The sequence below is a fragment of the Scyliorhinus canicula genome, chromosome 9 (assembly GCF_902713615.1).
Source record: "Scyliorhinus canicula chromosome 9, sScyCan1.1, whole genome shotgun sequence".
NCBI classification, from domain to species: Eukaryota; Metazoa; Chordata; class Chondrichthyes; order Carcharhiniformes; family Scyliorhinidae; genus Scyliorhinus; species Scyliorhinus canicula.
The window spans coordinates 78554618-78574619 of NC_052154.1; the positions used below are offsets into that span (position 1 = coordinate 78554618).

The 20002-nt window shown below is 48.8% G+C and overlaps 1 protein-coding gene across 14 annotated transcripts in view; it reads left to right on the forward strand.

Annotated features, from left to right (window-relative positions):
• LOC119971451 (cyclic nucleotide-gated cation channel beta-3-like) overlaps nt 1-20002 on the forward strand; it is a 284057-nt gene that overhangs the window by 63940 nt on the left and 200115 nt on the right. The window lies entirely within an intron of this gene.

Here is a 20002-nt window from a genome sequence, read left to right on the forward strand (position 1 = left end):
TCACCTTGTGATAGAGTTAACAACTCAGGAAGGACGAACTAGGTCTATCCATTCAATGTTGCTATGTGAAAGGGGTGGGGGGGGGGGAGTTTGTAATAACCTATCATATTGCGTGTTTCCACTGCCATACAATAGTACAGAATCCTGACAGGGTGAATGTAACTGTAGTCAATATTATTCCAACTGTGTAAGTGAAACATGTGTCGCTCTTTATTAAGCAATATTACAATAGTGTGTAAACCATTTGTTGATGTAAGTCTTTCATGGACTTGCAAATCTTGATTTTTAAAATACTGTATTCCAAATATCCATAACATTTTCATTTCATTTCATTTTTTGCCATAAATTTTTTAATAGGGGCTTTTCACAGTAACTTAATTGCAGTATTCATGTACCCTTACTTGTGAAAATAAAGATTATTAATTTAAAAAGCTTTCCTATAAATAGTGGCCAGGACTCCAAAACCAGGTACAGAGTGAAACACGAATATGTTGCATTTCCATTGTCTCTCCCACAATAGCTATCTTGTTCTGCTGAAGGTGTCAATGTTAAAGCATCTTTGGGTCTGTGCTGCAAGCCCACATTTATAGGAGCTGATTAAGCCCATTCCACATTGAACACATAGCAAAGAGGGAGCGGAAACTTTGGTCTCATTAGGATTTTAACCAGTCCTGGAGATGAAAGGATAAAGTTTCAATCCACGGTGCCAAGCAAACCCACTAATACTGTCAAAACTGCTCTCAGTCACCTGAGAACCCATTTTTAGTGTGGAAACGAAGTCATCCTCAACCCCAAGGGACTGCCTAAGAGAGATTTGGTCTCAATCAAACCGGACAACTGAAAGTTATACTCAGTAAGGCAGTCTTGTTATAACTAATACAGTAATGTTTTGGAAATTAACCCACTGCAGTCAGAGCTGTTTAATAGAAGTGTTGTAATCCAGTTTGTCCACTAGATGGTGTGCTAACCCACCTGATAATGTTTGGTGCTGGCTCGATGAGGTTGCTATCGGTTCAGTCCACACGCGTGTGGTTCACTTTCTACTGGATATACAGGGCTGAACTATCCGCTTCCCACCACCTACAGTGAGAAATGCAAACAGTCATGTGGTGAATGTATAAGCATTAGTAATTCACCAGTATACTCTGTTGCATTATGCCATGCCATTAACCTTGTGGGCTCCATCTATGGGCCATTGTGTGGCTTCACCCACAGGGGGAGATGTGGAGCAAGTACGGGCTCCGCCCATGGCTCCGCTCCTTAGAGGAAGTATAAGAGCAGCTGACTTGCGGGACCGCCTTCAGTATTGTACCGGTCGCAGGCAGGCAAAGTTGCAAGCTGATTAAAACCATTGTTTAGTTCGACTCGAGTCTCCGAGTGAATTGATGGTCGCATCAAGTCATTTGCATGGATTAAAATCACATTAGCAGGTTGGACACTTCAAGCTCCATCCCCCTGAGATGCTTCATCCTCTCAGGCGGAAGTCAGGACCCTTCACGGTCACGGCGATACTGAACTTCATGAATTCTGTGCCAGTGATGGCCACGCATATTCGTATGGAAACAGAGGAATCCCACATTGGCGAAACCTGGCCACATCATTCTACATGGTGGCGTACAGAGAAGACCCCAGGCAGCCCGGCAGCCCTACATCATGAAGCAGCAGGAGCTCAGTGTGGAGGATGGGGTCCTCCTGTGGGGAGCTTGCCTGGTCATCCCGCGACCCAGCCAAGAGTCGATCCTGCAGGCCCTGCATAGTGAACACCCAGGGAATTCAAGGCTGAACCTGCTAGCGAGGAGCTATGTCTGGTGGCTCGAAATTGATGGTGACATCTAGAGCATGGTAAAAAAAAGTGCCCAGCATGCCAGGAGCACTAGACCCTCCCTCAGCGGCCTGGCTTCATCCCTAGGATTGGCCAAGGCGCCACCTTCACGGTTTGTAGGCCCCCAGGTGCATGCCCTGTGGCCCGGGTGGCACTGCTGGTGCCACTCAGGCACCCTGGCACAGCCCACCTGCAACCCTGGCAGTGCCACCTGGAGGCTGTACTGCGTGGGTGTGTGTGGGGGAGGGGTGGTGGCAGGGACCCCCTTACAGTGAGTTGGGGCTTGGGGGTGGAGAGGGGGGGGTTCTGCAGTCATGTCAACAGCTCACTGCACTGAGGTGCTCTGGCAAGCAGAGTTCCTCAGTGCAAAAATCAGGGGGGGATTCTCCGACCCCCCCCGCCGGGTCGGAGAATCACCGGGGGCCGGCGTCAATCCCGCCCCCGCTGTGTCCCGAATTCTCCGGCACCAGAGATTCGTCGGGGGAGGGAATCGCACCGCGCTTGTCGGCAGGCCTCCCCCCAGCGATTCTCCGGCCCGCGATGGGCCAAAGTCCTGCCGCTGTCATGCCTCTCCCGCCGGCGTGGATCAAACCACCTACCTTACTGGCAGGACCAGGCGGCGCGGGCAGGCTCCGGGGTCCTGGGGTGGGGGGGGGGGGGGCGATCTGGCCCCGGGGGGTGCCCCCACGGTGGCCTGGCACACGATCGGGGCCCGCCAATCGGTGGGCAGGCCTGTGCTGTGGGGGCACTCTTTTCCTTCCGTCTTCGCCACAGTCTTCACCATGGCGGAGACGGAAGTGACCCCCTCCCCTGCGCATGCCCACGCATGCGCGGACTTCTGCTGGCCGGCGAAGTCTCTTCGGCCCTGGCTGCCGTGCCGCCAAAGGCTGTTGCCGCCGGCCGGCGGGGTGCCAGCCACTCCGGCGTGGGCCTAGCCCCTCAATGTTAGGGCTTGGCCCCTAATGGTGCGGAGACCTTCGCACCTTTGGGGCGGCCTGATGCCGGAGTGGCTCACGACACTCCATCCCGCCGGGACCCCCCCACTCTGCCGGGTAGGGGATAATCTCGGCCCTCGGCTGAGTGTAGCCTTGGCCGCGTGTTCTCCACTGAGACCCCGTATCTAACTGAATGTGCGTTAGATAGCGGGGTGTTTCTCGGATCTGCGCATACTGGGAAACTCTCGCTATGGGACTCTGTTCCCATTTGGTTAGATCGGGCCTATAGTGTGAGTATATGCCGCTGGAGAAACCGTTTCCTTTGACCTTGAATAAACCATCGTTTACTCAGCCTGCTGGGTCTTCATATCCCTGAATATTTTGTTTCTAATTTTGATCTTGTAATAATTTTTCTGTAAAGGCTTTAAGATCATACCCATTAACCTCAATTTGTGCTGTTAATACATTAATTTTGTGCTGAATGCATTTAAATAAAGTCACTAATTTTGCCTTGTTCCCATTTTTTCCCTTTTTGACCCTATTTGTTTTTGTTTTGTTTGTACACTCTGCCCCTTCCTGTCACACTCTGGGTATCATTAACTAAAAATCCACCTTATAATGCTGTCATATCTTTTTGCTTTGTAAGCCTACAAATCCACTCTACAGAACCGTGCCCCCCCCCCCCCCACCCTATTTAGTTTAAAACCTTCTCTACTTTCCGAGTTCTGCAATTTGCAAGAACACTGCTCCCAGCACAGATCTGATGGAGACTGTCCCAATAGTACAGCCCCCACTTTCCCCAGTACAGTGTCCCAAGAACCAAAATCCACTTCTCCCACACTTGCTTTTGCGGCACGTATTCATTTCTCTAATTTCCTGTACCCTATGCCAATTTCCACATGGCTCAGGTAATAATCCAGAGTTTCTAACCTTGGAGGTTCTTCTGTTTACTTTAGTGCCTAGCTCCTCAAACTCTCCGTGCAGGACCTCTTTCCTCGTTCTCTCCATGCCGTTGGTACCTACATGGACCACGACAGCGGGATCCTCCCCTTCGGCTACAAGATCAGGAAACACCAAGAAATGTTTGATGAAAATGACCACACCATCCAAGGCCTCATCAACAAGAAGAGGAAAGATCTCTGAGCCTGGCAAAATGGCATAAACAGCAAGGCAAAGAACAGAGCTCATCAATTAGCCAAGGCAGAGGCGCATGGAAGAGATAGGGAATTGTGAATCAATGGTGGGCTGAGAAAGTCAAGGAGCTGCAACTCCTCGTTGACGAGCATAACACCCGGGGCTGCTTAAGTGCCATCAAGGCAATATATGGACCCAATTCCCTAGGCCTCAAACCAGTACAGAGTAAAGATGGAACCCTCTTGAGAGACATAGAAAACATCGGTCTTGGATGGAGAGAACACTTCAAAGATCTACTAAACCGTGATGCAACCATAGATGAGAAAGTGTTTGGGGAAATACCCCAACTTCCCATCAGAGATGATCTTGGGCTCCCACCAAGCGCGGACGAAGTCGAGACCGTTATTAAACACGTGAAGAATGGGAAAGCCACAGGAATGGACGGGATCCTAGTGGAGATAAAATTTAGAGGAGACGAGATCACCTGTCATCTCCATCAGCCGTTGCTGAAAATCTGAGACAGAGAAGAAATTCCTGCCGACCTCATGTGATGACATCATTAATGGCTTGTATCAACAATAAGTAATGTCTCAGCACCTAGGATTCAAATTCAAGCCATCTTCAAGAAAGGAGACAAATTGTACCCTGGGAACTACCAAGGGATCTCCCTACACTCCATCGCTGGAAAGATCATTGCCAAATCCTCGCTAGCCGCTTTTTCCCAGTCTCTGAAGAAATCCTTCCAGAAAGTCAATGTGGCTTCTGACCAAACCATGGAACAGTGGACATGATTTTCACTGCTCAACAACTTCAAGAGAAATGCCAGGTGTAATGTCAATCTCTCTACATGGTCTTCATCAATCTGACCAAGGCTTTTGATTCAGTCAATCAGGAAGTGCTATGGAAGATCCTTTCAAACACCGGCTGTCCAGAGAAATTAATCTAGAATCCTCCGAATCCTCCATGACAAGATATCAGCGACAGGCCTCACTGACGGAAATAAGGCAGAAACCTTCCAGGTCAAGACTGGAGTCAAGCAGGGATGTATCATCACCCCCAACCTTTTCTCTATCTTCATCCCCAGCATCCTTCATCTGATCAATAGCCGGTTTCTTGGTGGAGTGGACATTGTATACAGATGATGGAAAATATTTCAACTTCAACCGGTTGAAATCCAAGAAGAAAGCAACACTGGCACCATAGATTATCATAGAATTTACAGTGCAGAAGGAGGCCATTCGGCCCGTCAAGTCTGCACCGGCTCTTGGAAAGAGCACCCTACCCAAGGTCAACACCTCCATCCTATCTCCATAACCCAGTAACCCCACCCGACACTAAGGGCAATTTTGGACACTAAGGACAATTTAGCATGGCCAATCCACCTAACCTGCACATCTTTGGACTGTGGGAGGAAACCGGAGCACTCGGAGGAAACCCAAGCACACACGGGGAGAACGTGCAGACTCCGCACGGACAATGATCCAAGCCGGGAATCAAACCTGGGACCCTGGAGCTGTGAAGCAATTGTGCTATCCACAATGCTACCGTGCTGCCCTTATGGATCGCTTGTGGAGCTTCAGTATGTGGATGACATCACCACCTCCACTCAGAAGAGAATTACCAAGCCATGTCTGAAAACCTCATGGAACATACCAAAGAATCAGTCTCAGCCTCAATGGTAAGAAGACTCAAATCTGTTACCAATCCGCCCCAGGGCAAGATCCAGTCTCTTCCTCCATCAAGATCAATGGAGAAACCCTGCCAAATGTGAAACATTTCCTATACCTGGGGAGCCACCTCTCCTCTAAGGCTGACATTGATGCAAAGATCCAACATCATATTGAATCCGCGTGCGTCTCCTTTGGATTCCTGAGCACGAGAGTCTTTGATGACCGTGACATCCGTGCTGACACCAAGGTCCATGTACAAGGCTGTGACCCTCCCAACTCTTCTATTCGGTCAAACTTGGGATATATACAGATGCCACCTCCTCAAGGCCCTGGAGAAGTACCATCAATACTATCTGAGACGGACTCTCTGCATCAACTGGGAGGACAGGCATACTAACATCAGTGTCCTTGATTGAGCCAAGAGCACCAGCATCAAGTATATAATCATCCAAAACCAACTCTGCTGGCCTGGCCACGTGCTTAGGATGTCAGATGACTAAAACAATTTTTGCCCAGCTCAAGGAAGACCTCTAAACAAGAGGAGGGCAAAGGAAGTGCTTCAAAAACGCCTAGGGGCAGCAGAATGGCGCAGTGGGTTAGCACTGCGGCCTCACGGTGCTGAGGTCCCAGGTTCGATCCAGGCTCTGGGTCACTGTCCGTGTGGAGTTTGCACATTCTCCCAGCGTTTGTGTGATTTTTGCCCCTACAACTGAAATTCACTAGACTCTGGGGTGATCCCGGCGGATTGGATAATAGCAAACGTGACATGACTGTTCAAAGAAGGAGGTAGGCAGAAAGCAGGAAATTATAGGCCAGTGAGTTTAACTTCGGTAATAGGGAAGACGCTGGAATCTATCATCAAGGAAGAAATAGCGAGGCATCTGGATAGAAATTGTCCCATTGGACAGACTCAGCATGGGTTCATAAAGGGCAGGTCGTGCCTAACTAATTTAGTGGAATCTTTTGGGGACATTACCAGTGTGGTAGATAACGGAGAGTCAATGGATGTGGTATATCTGGATTTCCAGAAAGCTTTTGACAAGGTGCCACACAAGAGGTTGCTGCATAAGATAAATATGCATCGCGTTATGGGTAAAGTAGTAGCATGGATAGAGGATTGGTTAATTAATAGAAATCAAAGAGTGTGGATTAATGGCCGTTTCTCTGGTTGGCAATCAGTAGCTAGTGTCCCTCGGGGATAAGTGTTGGGCCCACAATTTACATAGATGATTTGGAGTTTGGGACCAAGTGCAATGTGCCCAAGTTTGCAGACGACACGAAGATGAATGGTAAAGCAAAAAGTGCTTAGGATACTGGAAGTCTGCAGAGGGATTTGGATAGGTTAAGTGAATGGGCTAGGGTCTGGCAGATGGAATAAGATGTTGACAAATGTGAGGTTATCCATTTTGGTAGGAATAACAACAGAAGGGATTATTATCTAAATTATAAAATATTAAAACATGCTGCTGTGCAGAAGGACCTGGGTGTCCTAGTGCATGAGTCACAAAAAGTTGGTTTACAGGTGCAACAGGTGATTAAGTAGGCGAATGGAGTTTGGTCCTTCATTGCCAGAGGGATGGAGTTTAAGACTAGGGAGGTTCTGCTGCAACTGTATAAGGTGTTAGTGAGGCCACACCTGGAATATTGTGTTCAGTTTTGGTCTCCTTACCTAAGAAAGGATGTACTGGTGCTAGAGGGTGTGCAGAGGAGATTCACTAGGTTAATCCCAGAGTTGAGCGGGCTGGATTACGAGGAGAGGTTGAATAGACAGGGACTGTACTCGTTGGAATTTAGAAGGATGAGGGGGGATCTTATCGAAACATATAATATTATGAAGGAGGGTAGCATTGTGGATAGCACAACTGCTTCACAGCTCCAGGGTCCCAGGTTCGATTCCGGCTTGGGTCACTGTCTGTGCGGAGTCTGCACATCCTCCCCGTGTGTGCGTGGGTTTCCTCCGGGTGCTCTGGTTTCCTCCCACAGTCCAAAGATGTGCAGATTAAGTGGATTGGCCATGATAAATTGCCCTTAGTGTCCAAAATTGCCCTTAGTGTTGGGTGGGGTTACTGGGTTATGGGGATAGGGTGGAGGTGTTAACCTTGGGTAAGGTGCTCTTTCCAAGAGCCGGTGCAGACTCGATTGGCCGAATGGCCTCCTTCTGCACTGTAAATTCTATGAGAATCTATAGGATAGATGCGGGCAGGTTGTTTCCACTGGCGGGTGAAAGCAGAATGAGGGGGCGTAGCCTCAAAATAAGGGGAAGGAGATTTAGGACTGAGTTTAGGAGGAACTTCTTCACCCAAAGGGTTGTGAATCTATGGAATTCCTTGCCCAGTGAAGCATTTGAGGCTCCTTCATTAAATGTTTTCAAGATAAAGATAGACAGTATTTTGAAGAATAAAGAAATAAAGGGTTACGGTGTTCGGGCGGGAAAGTGGAGCTGAGTCCACAAAACATCAGCCATGACCTCATTGAATGGTGGAGTAGGCTCGAAGGGCCAGATGGCCTACTCCTGCTCCTAGTGCTTATGTGCAGGGTAGGTGGATTGGTCACGCTAAATTGCCGCTTAATTGGAAAAAATGAATTGGGTACTCTAAATTTAAAAAACAAGAAGGTTTACCTCAAGAAATGCAACATCAATGTCAACACCTGGGAAATCTTTGCTCAGAGGAGACCTACTTGGAGAAACCTCCTGATTGAAGGGACACAATTCCTCAAGGATGACTTATCCAAGAGGAGGCCCAGGAAAGGAGCCTGAGAAAGTAATACCAGTGATCTAGAGTCCAAGGACTGATGCCACCTCCTGGAAACAGCTGCCAAGTATGCGGTTGAAGATGCGGCTCTAGGATCTGGCTCATCAGCCATGCAAGAACCCACAGAACCAATGACCAGTAATAGGGTTTCTTAAGTGGACAACCATACTTGTTAGCGATTGATCACCAAAGAAGCAGGATGCAGAACCACTTTCCTCGTTTTACCTATGTTGTTGGTATCTACATGGACCATGACAAAAGGATCATCTCCTTCCCACTGTTCCTCTCCAGTCTGGAACAATGTTCCAATCCCTGGCACTGGGAGGGCAACACAGCATTCAGGACTCTCGATCCTGGATGCAGAAAACAGTAGCATTGTGGATAGCACAATGGCTTCACAGCTCCAGGGTCCCAGGTTCGATTCCGGCTTGGGTCACTGTCTGTGCGGAGTCTGCACATCCTCCCCGTGTGTGCGTGGGTTTCCTCTGGGTGCTCTGGTTTCCTCCCACAGTCCAAAGATGTGCAGGTTAGGTGGATTGGCCATGCTAAATTGCCCTTAGTGTCCAAAATTGCCCATAGTGTTTGGTGGGGTTACTGGGTTATTGGGATAGGGGGAGGTGTTGACCTTGGGTAGGGTGCTCTTTCCAAGAGCCGGTGCAGACTCGATGGGTCGAATGGCCTCCTTCTGCACTGTAAATTCTATGATTCTATGATTCAACTATGACTACATTTCTTTTTCTCTCCCACTTGAATGGCTCTCTGTACCACAATGCTATAGTCAGTTTCCCTACAGTCCCTGCTCTCGTCCACAGAGGGAGCAAGAATCTCAAACCTGTTGGAGAAGGGCAGGCTCCTGCAGTACTACCACTTGGATTCCTCTACCTGCCTCAGTTGTAGTCAAGTATTCCGGTCTCTGACCACGGACCAAATTCAAGGTAGTTAATCTAAAGCATGTGACTGCCTCAACTATCGCTCTCCTTGATGTATCACAATGTCTGAAGCTTGGACTCCAGCTCATTAACCCTGGGCCGAAGTTTCTCGAGCAATCAACATTTGCTACGGATGCGATCACTATTTGAACAACAATTGAGTCCACCATTTCCCACATGTTGCAGCTATAACACATCGTCTGGCCCTGCATGCCTATTTTATTAAATTAGATTATCAATTTGTTTTAATTTTACTACTGATCTTTAGCTTTCTCACTTTTCTGCCTATCCTTCAATCTCAAAGCAAGTCCAAAAAGATAAAAGAGAGAAATACTCACCTCATCTGTGATATCACTTCGACACGTTCACTCGATGTTGTAGGATTGCTGCAACTTATCTCCCAGCTTCTGCCCCCACTGACCTGTGAATGTAAGAATGGCAACAAGTCACAGTATACATCCCTCCCCGACTTCCCTAAGCTCCCACACTGACCTCAGCTCCAGAGTTCCACTCTCTGCAGCTAGCACCCTGTGTCAGAATCCCAGACACTAATTCTTAATGGCTAGTTCAACCTGTTCATTTCGCCATGTATGACATGCAGACATAATAGAACATAGAACATAGAATGATGCAGCGCAGTACAGGCCCTTCGGCCCACGATATTGCACCGACATGGGAAGTCAAAAACTAAAGGCCATCTAACCTACACTATGCCATTATCATCCATATGCTTATCCAGTAAACTTTTAAATGCCCTCAATGTTGGCGAGTTCACTACTGTTGCAGGTAGGGCATTCCACGGCCTCACCACTCTTTGCGTAAAAAACCTACCTCTGACCTCTGTCCTATATCTATTACCCCTCAATTTAAGGCTATGTCCCCTCGTGCTAGCCACCTCCATCCGCGGGAGAAGGCTCTCACTGTCCACCCTATCTAACCCTCTGATCATTTTGTATGCCTCTATTAAGTCACCTCTTAACCTTCTTCTCTCTAACGAAAACAACCTCCAGTCCATCAGCCTTTCCTCATAAGATTTTCCCTCCATACCAGGCAACATCCTGGTAAATCTCCTCTGCACCCGTTCCAAAGCTTCCATGTCCTTCCTATAATGAGGCAACCAGAACTGTATGCAATACTCCAAATGCGGCCCACCAGAGTTTTGTACAGCTGCAACATGACCTCATGGCTCCGGAACTCAATCCCTCTACCGATAAAGGCCATCGCACCATAGGCCTTCTTCACAACCCTATCAACCTGGGTGGCAACTTTCAGGGATCTATGTACATGGACACTGAAATCCCTCTGCTCATCCACACTACCAAGAATTTTACCATTAGCCAAATATTCCGCATTCCTGTTATTCTTTCCAAAGTGAATCACCTCACACTTCTCTACATTAAACTCCATTTGTCACCTCTCAGCCCAGCTCTGCAGCTTATCTATGTCCCTCTGTAACCTGCAACATCCTTCCACACTGTCTACAACTCCACCAACTTTAGTGTCGTCTGCAAATTTACTCACCCAACCTTCTGTGCCCTCCTCTAGGTCATTTATAAAAATGACAAACAGCAACGGCCCCAGAACAGATCCTTGTGGTAGGCCACTCGTAACTGAACTCCATTCTGAACATTTGTCATCAACCACCACACTCTGTCTTCTTTCAACTAGCAAATATCTGATCCACATCTCTAAAGGCAGCACGGTAGCATGGTGGTTAGCATAAATGCTTCACAGCTCCAGGGTCCCAGGTTCGGTTCCTGGCTGGGTCACTGTCTGTGCGGAGTCTGCACGTCCTCCCCGTGTGTGCGTGGGTTTCCTCCGGGTGCTCCGGTTTCCTCCCACAGTCCAAAGATGTGCGGGTTAGGTGGATTGGCCATGATAAATTGCCCGTAGTGTCCTAAAAAGTAAGGTTAAGGGTGGGGTTGTTGGGTTACGGGTATAGGGTGGATACGTGGGTTTGAATAGGGTGATCATTGCTCGGCACAACATCGAGGGCCGAAGGGCCTGTTCTGTGCTGTACTGTTCTATGTTCTAAATCACCCTCAATCCCCAGCCTCCGTATTTTCTGCAATAGCTGACCATGGGGAACCTTATCAAACGCTTTACTGAAATCCATATACACCACATCAACTGCTCTACCCTCATCTACCTGTTCAGTCACCTTCTCAAAGAACTCAATAAGGTTTGTGTGGCATGACCTACCCTTCACAAAACCATGCTGACTATCCCTAATCATATTATTCCTATCTAGATGATTATAAATCGTATCTCTTATAATCCTCTCCAAGACTTTACCCACAACTGACGTGAGGCTCACCGGCCTATAGTTACCGGGGTTATCTCTACTCCCCTTCTTGAACAAAGGGACCACATTTGCTATCCTCCAGTCATCTGGCACTATTCCTGTAGCCAATGATGACCTAAAAATCAAAGCCAAAGGCTCAGCAATCTCTTCCCTGGCTTCCCAGAGAATCCTAGGATAAATCCCATCAGGCCCCAATAATCTCTGGATATTATTGATATCTAGAAAATTAGACCAGCTAGCATGGGATTAAAGAGACTGTCTACGTGGATAGAAAACTGGCTGAGGGATGGACCGTATGAAAAATGGTGAATGCATATTTTCTTTTCCATTTGGAAGAATAGTATGGGTTCAGTATTTATTTTGGGTTTTTTTCAGCCGGGGGTGGGGGTTTGGTTCGCTCAGTTAGCCGAACAGCTGGTTCATAATGCGGAGCGACACTGACAGCGGGGGTTCAATTCCCGTACTGGTGGTAATGTGGTTAACATTGCTCCCTCACAGCACCAGAGACCCAGGTCAATTCTGGCCTTGGGTGACTTTCTCCCTGTGCCGGTATGGGCTTCCTCCGGGTATTCCAATTTCCTCCCACAGTGCAAAGATGTGCAGGTTAGGTGGGATCACGGGGATTGGATTGGGGAAATGGGCTTGGGTGGGGTGCTCTTCCAGACAGTCAGTGCAGACTTGATGGGCTCAGTAACCTCCTTCTACACTGTAGGGATTCTATGGATATGTAGTGGCCTCAAAAGAATGTCGGCACATTGATGATCTTCGTTTTCTGTAACTAGCTTTTTCCCGTTGAATTTCACAATGTGAAATTTCACAATGCGAAATTGAATTTCACAATTTCACCAGTTCTGTGACTTTAACAGCCTTTTACCAATTCAGTGAGAGTTTTCTATCTTTTCATTTCTGGGATCTGGTACAATTTCAATGGAATAGTAAATTTCTTCTTTCTTTGCTGACTTCAGCAGGAACGTGTCAAAGTTTTTACATTTGTTCCCCCCCCCCCCAACCTCTGAACAAAACATCAACCCCATACTCCCACCCGCCTGCCTCCTGACAACCCCCCACTTTGCTCCGGTTAACTAGCCCGCTCAGCTAGCATGGTGGCCCCTCCCCCCTCAAACATACTTCCCTAAAGAGCAACAAAAGGTGCACTCACCCTCGATATTCCTCCATGAAAAACCTGCCCTCTAGAAAACCTGCCATTAAAAACTTTTTTGAAGAAACATCTTTTCAAAAATCACACACATAAACTCTTCCAAAGTTCAATGTAAAATAGTACTCCTGCTTCTGAAAAGTCACCCACAGGCAGGCCGAGTACGAGACTCCGAGCTTCACACCCTTCTTGAAGAGGGCAGCCATGACCCAGTTGAACCCGACCCTCCTCTTTGCCAGTTCTGCTCTCAGGGCCTGGTACACCCGCATTCGTTCCCTTCCCAGGTACATTTCCTGGTCTGTCTCGCCCATCGGCAAATCTTCTCCTGAAATGAAAATCACTTATTGTCACAAGTAGGCTTCAAATGAAGTTACTGTGAAAAGCCCTTAGTCGCCACATTCAGGCGCCTGTTCGGGGAGGCTGGTACAGGAATTGAACCATGCTGCTGGCCTGCCTTGGTCTGCTTTCAAAGCCAGCGATTTAGCCCTGTGCTAAACCAGCCCCTGGATCCAGGAAGCGGTGCAACTGCACCACCACCGCCCTTGGCGGCTCACCCGCCTGTGGCCTCCTCATTGGCGTCCTGTATGCTCTGTCGACCTCCGGGGGCTGGTCAAAGGCGCGCTCCACCATCAGTTTCCCCAACATTTTGGCCGTGTACGTGTTGGCCTCCGCACCTTCGGTGCCTTCAGGCAACCTCACGATCCTCGGGCTTTGTCTTCTGGAGCAGTCCTCCAGAACCACCACCTTCTTCTTCAGCCTCTTTTGCCCCCCCCCCCCCCCCCCCCCCCACCTCGGCGACCAACGAGGCCAGTTGCTCCTGGTTCTCCCCCAATAGGGACTCTATTAGCTGCTCCGTTGACCACTGGGTGGGCAGGGCAGCCCCCTTGCTCTCCGCCATCTTATCCTGTGGCGTACCACGAAGACTCTCCTGTTCCAGCAGTGTTTCTCTTCTTACCCCACTCTTAGTCCGTAGATCCATCCACCAGCCACACCAGAGGAGTAAAACCTTCCCCCGGCACTTCTGCACCTCTTGCACTCAAATGCTTCCTCCATCGGGCAGGGAAAAGACCGAAAAATCTGCCTTGAGCGGGAGCCACCAAATGTGCTCACTCCATGGCCACCACCAGAAGTCCGAACCTGACCTGAGTTAACAGGTGACTATAGAAGGCAATTCATATTGCACCCGGCACTGGGAAATGCTGGAAGGGACACAATAGAGGACATTTACTCTGTATCCAGCTTGTATTACTCTTTACCTAGGAACAACTGTTCTGAATTTGAAGACAAATCTAAATAATTGTACTCTTTCCTCATGTTGATATCTTTCTAACCATATCGAATAATTAGGAATCTACTCAGAAATAGTTAATATTGGATTGGTAAGAGCAGAGAATAATTAATGAAAATTATTAAAGGGCATCTTGGAAGCAGGGTTATAAAGTGTGAGAAGAGTGGAGGACCAGAAACAGCGTACTGTTATTTTCCTTAATCCATGTCATCTTCTCCTTTGTTTCAGGAGGGAAGCTGGTTCCAGTCTCTGAAACAAAAGGAAAATGAAGACTTTGGAAAGATGTCAGTGTATAGAGAGCGAGTCCTGCCTATAATTATTCCAACACTTAATACTTGGGACTCAAAACACAGATGCGTCTGAGATGTTCTGCTCACTGGAGAGCAGTACTCACTCAAGGTGTAGCTCACACAGGGCATACACAAGACTTAAATGGACCACCTGAGGGCAGACCTTCAGCAATAGTCTCCAAATACGCACAAACTCAGTTAGTTAGGCTGCTTCTAATGACACCTCAATTTCCAAAGATCTTTAGCTGAGCTTTCCTGTAAAAGTAATCAAAATTCAGGTGTAAATAGCCCAATCCAGAGAGGTGTGTGTATCTATGATATATTAATGCAGTTGACTATTGAAATGTACATGTGTCTTTTACATTCTGCATTCCTTCACTCTGAGAGGTTTTTGTGTAAATGTACATTTCCCTTCCTCTGTGTAAGAGGTACCTGCTTGTCAATGCCTACCCTTCCTCAGTCTGAAGTACCTTTTCTGATGTGACTACCTTACTCTTCAGAGGAATCTATATATGAGTACCTTAGTCTGGAAGGTGTGTGGCTGACAGAATGGCTCCCTCAGTTAAAGAGGTATTTGGTAAACGGTACAGATTTCTCCTTCAGTCTGACTTCCTGGAAAAACCTCTCTGTGTCCAAGAGTTATATGTCCCTCAGTTTGGGAGGCATCTACCGGACAGTCGCTAACGCGGCCTGGGAGATGTCTATCAGACAGAGTGACTCCCTCAGTCTGGGTTGTGTCTATCAGACAGAGTGACTCCCTCAGTCTGGGTTGTGTCTATCAGACAGAGTGACTCCCTCAGTCTGGGTTGTGTCTATCAGACAGAGTGACTCCCTCAGTCTGGGTTGTGTCTATCAGACAGAGTGACTCCCTCAGTCTGGGTTGTGTCTATCAGACAGAGTGACTCCCTCAGTCTGGGTTGTGTCTATCAGACAGAGTGACTCCCTCAGTCTGGGAGATGTTCATCAGACACAGTGACTCCCTCAGTCTGGGAGGTGTCTACCAGACAGAGTGACTCCATCTGTCTGGGAGGTGTCTGTCAGACAGAGTGACTCCCTCAGTCTGGGTTGTGTCTATCAGACAGAGTGACTCCCTCAGTCTGGGAGGTGTCTGTCAGACAGAGTGACTCCCTCAGTCTGGGAAGTGTCTGTCAGACAGAGTGACTCCCTCAGTCTGGGTTGTGTCTATCAGACAGAGTGGCTCCCTCAGTCTGGGTTGTGTCTATCAGACAGAGTGACTCCCTCAGTCTGGGAGATGTTGATCAGACACAGTGACTCCCTCAGTCTGGGAGGTGTCTACCAGACAGAGTGACTCCCTCAGTCTGGGAGGTGTCTACCAGACAGAGTGACTCCCTCAGCCTGGGTTGTGTCTATCAGACAGAGTGACTCCCTCGGTCTGGGAGATGTTGATCAGACACAGTGACTCCCTCAGTCTGGCAGGTGTCTACCAGACAGAGTGACTCCGTCTGTCTGGGAGGTGTCTGTCAGACAGAGTGACCCCCTCAGTCTGGGTTGTGTCTATCAGACAGAGTGACTCCCTCAGTCTGGGAGGTGTCTAACAGACAGAGTGACTCCCTCAGTCTGGGTTGTGTCTATCAGACAGAGTGACTCCCTCAGTCTGGGTTGTGTCTATCAGACAGAGTGACTCCCTCAGTCTGGGAAGTGTCTGTCAGACAGAGTGACTCCCTCAGTCTGGGTTGTGTCTATCAGACAGAGTGACTCCCTCAGTCTGGGTTGTGTCTATCAGACAGAGTGACTCCCTCAGTCTGGGTTGTGTCTATCAGACAGAGTGACTCCCTCAGTCTGGGAAGTGTCTGTCAGACAGAGTGACTCCCTCAGTCTGGGAAGTGTCTATCAGACAGAGCGACTCCCTCAGTCTGGGAGATGTCTATCTCAGTGTAAAAATCATTCAGCAAATATATTTGAAATGAAGTGAAATCTGCGATTAACGGAATTAACATTTGATTATGAATATTCCAAAAATGATATTCAACATCACAAAATGAGCTACACTGAATGAAAATATTAAATAATTTGCTGGAGAATATAAAATATGAACTAAATGAGTTGCAGTTTGATGTCTTAACCATCAGTTTTGTCCAAAGATTAGCACTGAAAGTTTAAGAAGCAAAATTCAATAAAAATTAACTTTTAGCATTTCCAGTCATGTGTTGTCAATTTATTCATCAATGCCCCAAAGCTGCTCTTGAATTTTGAACAGTTCATTACTATCATCATCAATTTAAAAGGTAATAATCAGAAGCTGTGCCTTTTTGGTTCAGGTTTAACCAGTAATGTGATAAGGCAATGAGAAAATGGGAGTAGACCCCTGTCATTCAATGGCATTACCATCACTAATTCCCCTGCTATCAACATCCCACGGATTGTTCATTGGTCAGACATTGAACTGGACCAGCGATATCAATAGGGTGGCTACGAGAGCAACTCAGAGGCTGGGAATCCTGTGGCGACCAACTCACCTCCTGACTCGCCACGGTCTGTCCATCAACTACTGGAGTGTAATGGAATATTCTCCACTTCCCTGTATGAGTGGGGCTTCAACAACATTCAAAAAGCTCAACACCACCCAGGACAAAGCAGCCCGCGTAACTAGCACCCCATCCACAAACATTAACATACATGCACAGTAGCAGCCGTGTGTACCATTTACAAGGTGCTCTGCAGCACCGTAGCACAGTGGTTACCACAGTTGCTTCACAGTTCCAGGGTCCCAGGTTCGATTCTAGCTTGGGTCACCGTCTGTGCGGAGTCTGCACGTTCTCCCCGTGTCTGCGAGGGTTTCCTCCGGGTGCTCCGGTTTCCTCCCACAGTCCAAAGGTTTAAAAAAAAAATTAGAGTACCCAATTCATCTTTCCAATTAAGGGGCAATTTAGCGTGACCAATTCACCAACCTTGCACATCTTTGGGTTGTGGGGGCAAAACCCACGCAAACACGGGGAGAATGTGCGAACTCCACACAGACAGTGAGCCAGAGCCAGGATTGAACCTGGGACCTCAGCGCCCTGAGGCAGCAGGGCTAACCCACTGCGCCACCGTGCTGCCCTTCACAGTCCAAAGATGTGCAGGTTAGATGGATTGGCCATGATAAATTGCCCTTAGTGTCAGAAAAGGTTGGGTAGTGTTACTGGGTTACGGGGATAGGGTGGAGGGCTTAAGTGGGGTGCTCTTTCCAAGGGCCGGTGCAGACTTGATGGTCCGAATGGCCTCCTTCTGCACCGTAAATTTTACGATTCTATGAACTCACCAAGACTCTTCAGCACCTTCCAAACCCATGATCACTGCCCTGTAGGAGATCAAGGGCGGGGGGGGGGGGGGGGGGGGGGGGGGGGGGTGGGATACATGGGAACAGCAGCTCCTAGAAGTTCTCCTCCAAGCCACTCAGCACCCTGACTTGGAAATATTGCGCTGTTCCTCCACTGTCGCTGGGTCAAATCCCTGGAACTCCCTCCCTCACAGCACAGTGGGTGAACCTACATCTCAGGATCTGCAACAATTCAAGAAGGCAGCTGACCACCACCTTCTCAATACAATTAGGGATGGGCAATTCTAGTATCACGTGGAGTCCCAAAAAGGTTAGTCTAAGAAGTTTTTTTTCTCTTACAAAGTAAAGCCACATAGTGGCAGAGAGCACAACTAGGCCAAGCTGGAAAGATCTGAAGATGCCAGTTCCCGGCTTTTATCGGGTGAAGTTAATGAGCCCCGCTGTTGGGTCTCTGCCCCTCAGCGGGGGGGGGGGGGGGGGGGTAGGGGAGGAGTGGTGGGGAGCTCTTATTCCACGAGCCCCAAAGAGTGATCAATCGGGTTGTCCCCGTGGGTCTCTTGGGAGTTACGACATCACTCCCCCCCCTCAAAGTCCCACAAGTCCCTCTGTCGAAGAGGGTGAAGGAGAGGCGTTTTACAGGAGGTTATACAAATGGGAAATCCCAGTCGGGGAGGAGGCAATGTGATGGTTTTTGGATGGGCTGGAGTTTCCCAAGGTAGAGGAGAAGCTGGTTCAAGGATTGGGGGCCCCAATTGGGTTGAGGCAGGTGATGGACAGTATGGGGGTGATGCAGACAGGGAAGGCCCCGGGCCTGGATGGGTTCCCAGTGGAGTTCTATAAAACTGGAGGGACCTGGGGCCACTGCTAATCAGGGCTTAAAATGAAGCATGGGAGAGGGAGGAACTCGCGCCCCCCCCCCCCCCCACCCCACTACATTATCCCAGGTGTTCATCTCCCAGATATTGAAAAAAGACAAAGATCCGGAGAAGTGTGGGTCGTTCGGCCTGGTATCGTTACTGAATGTAGATGGCAAGCTGTTGGCGAAGGTGTTGGCCTCACAAATGGAGAACTACGTCCCGGGGGTGATAGGCGAATGTGAGAAGGTTGTTTAACCTAATTATGATGCCTTCGGAGGGGAGGGGAGGTGGAGGTAGTGGTGGCGATGGATGCGGAGAAGGGTGCAGTGGGAGTACCTGTGGGAGGTGTTGGGGCAGTTCGGGTTCGTTAGGGGTTTGTGGACTGGGTCCAGTTGCTATACTGGTTACAAGTGTGCGGCCGAACCAAGTGAATCCGGGATATCTTGTGTTGCATTGTGGGACGAGGCCCACTCTCCCCTTGCTCTTTGTTTTGGTGATAGAGCCGCTGGCAATGGCACTTAGAGCATTAGGACTGGAGAGGGATTGTGCGGGGGCACGCCGAGCATAGGGTCTCGCTGTATGCGGACAATCTGCTGCTATACATTTCGGACCCATTGGGCAATATTGGGGACATTATGGGGATTTTGGAGGAATTTGGCCAGTTCTCCGGGTACATGTTGCACTTGGGAAAGAGAGAGGTGTTCCCGATTGAGACCAGAGGGCAGGAGAGGATATTAGGGGAGCTGATGTTCAAGGTGCTGGAGACGAGGTTTAGATACTTGGGCATCCAGGTGACACAGGGCTGGGCGCATCTGCACAAGCTGAACTTGACTCAGTTGGTGGAGCAGATGAAGGGAGACTTTAAGAGGTGGGACGTGCTGCCATTGCCGCTGGCAGGACGGGTGCAGACACTAAATATGACAGTGCTTCCAAGGTTTTTGTTCATGTTTCAGAACCTCTCAATCTTTGTCCTGGTCGTTTTTCAAAACGGTGAATGCTCTGATCTCTGGGTTTCTGTGGGCGGAGGATACCGCATTGGGTCAGGGGGGCTTTCCTCGGTAGGGGTGAGGTTGGGGGGGAGGGTCGGCGTGCTGCCAGATGGAAGCAGCATTGTGTAGGGGGACGGGTTTTAGGGCTTTGTGCCGCTGCTATTCTTGTCGGCCAGGCACTCCGTGAGCCCAGTGGTGGTGTTGGCTCTAAGAGTGTGGGGGCAGTGGAGGCAACAATTGGGACTGAAGGGTGCCTTGGTGTATGCATCGATCTGTGGCAACCATAGATTTGCGCTGGGAGGGTTAGATGCGAGGTTTCAGAGATGGCCGCAGGTGAGGATTGACTGTGTCACTTGGAGTCTCGCTTGGAAACTGCACGTTCTCCCTGTGCCTGCGTGGGTTTCCTCCGGGCGCTCCGGTTTCCTCCCACAAGTCCCAAAAGACGAGCTTGTTAGGTGAATTGGCCATTCTAAATTCTCCCTCTGTGTATCTGAACAAGCGCCAGAATGTGGTGACTGGGGGCTTTTCATAGTAACATCATTGCAATGTTAATGTAAGCCTACTTGTGACATTAATAAAGATTATTATTATTAC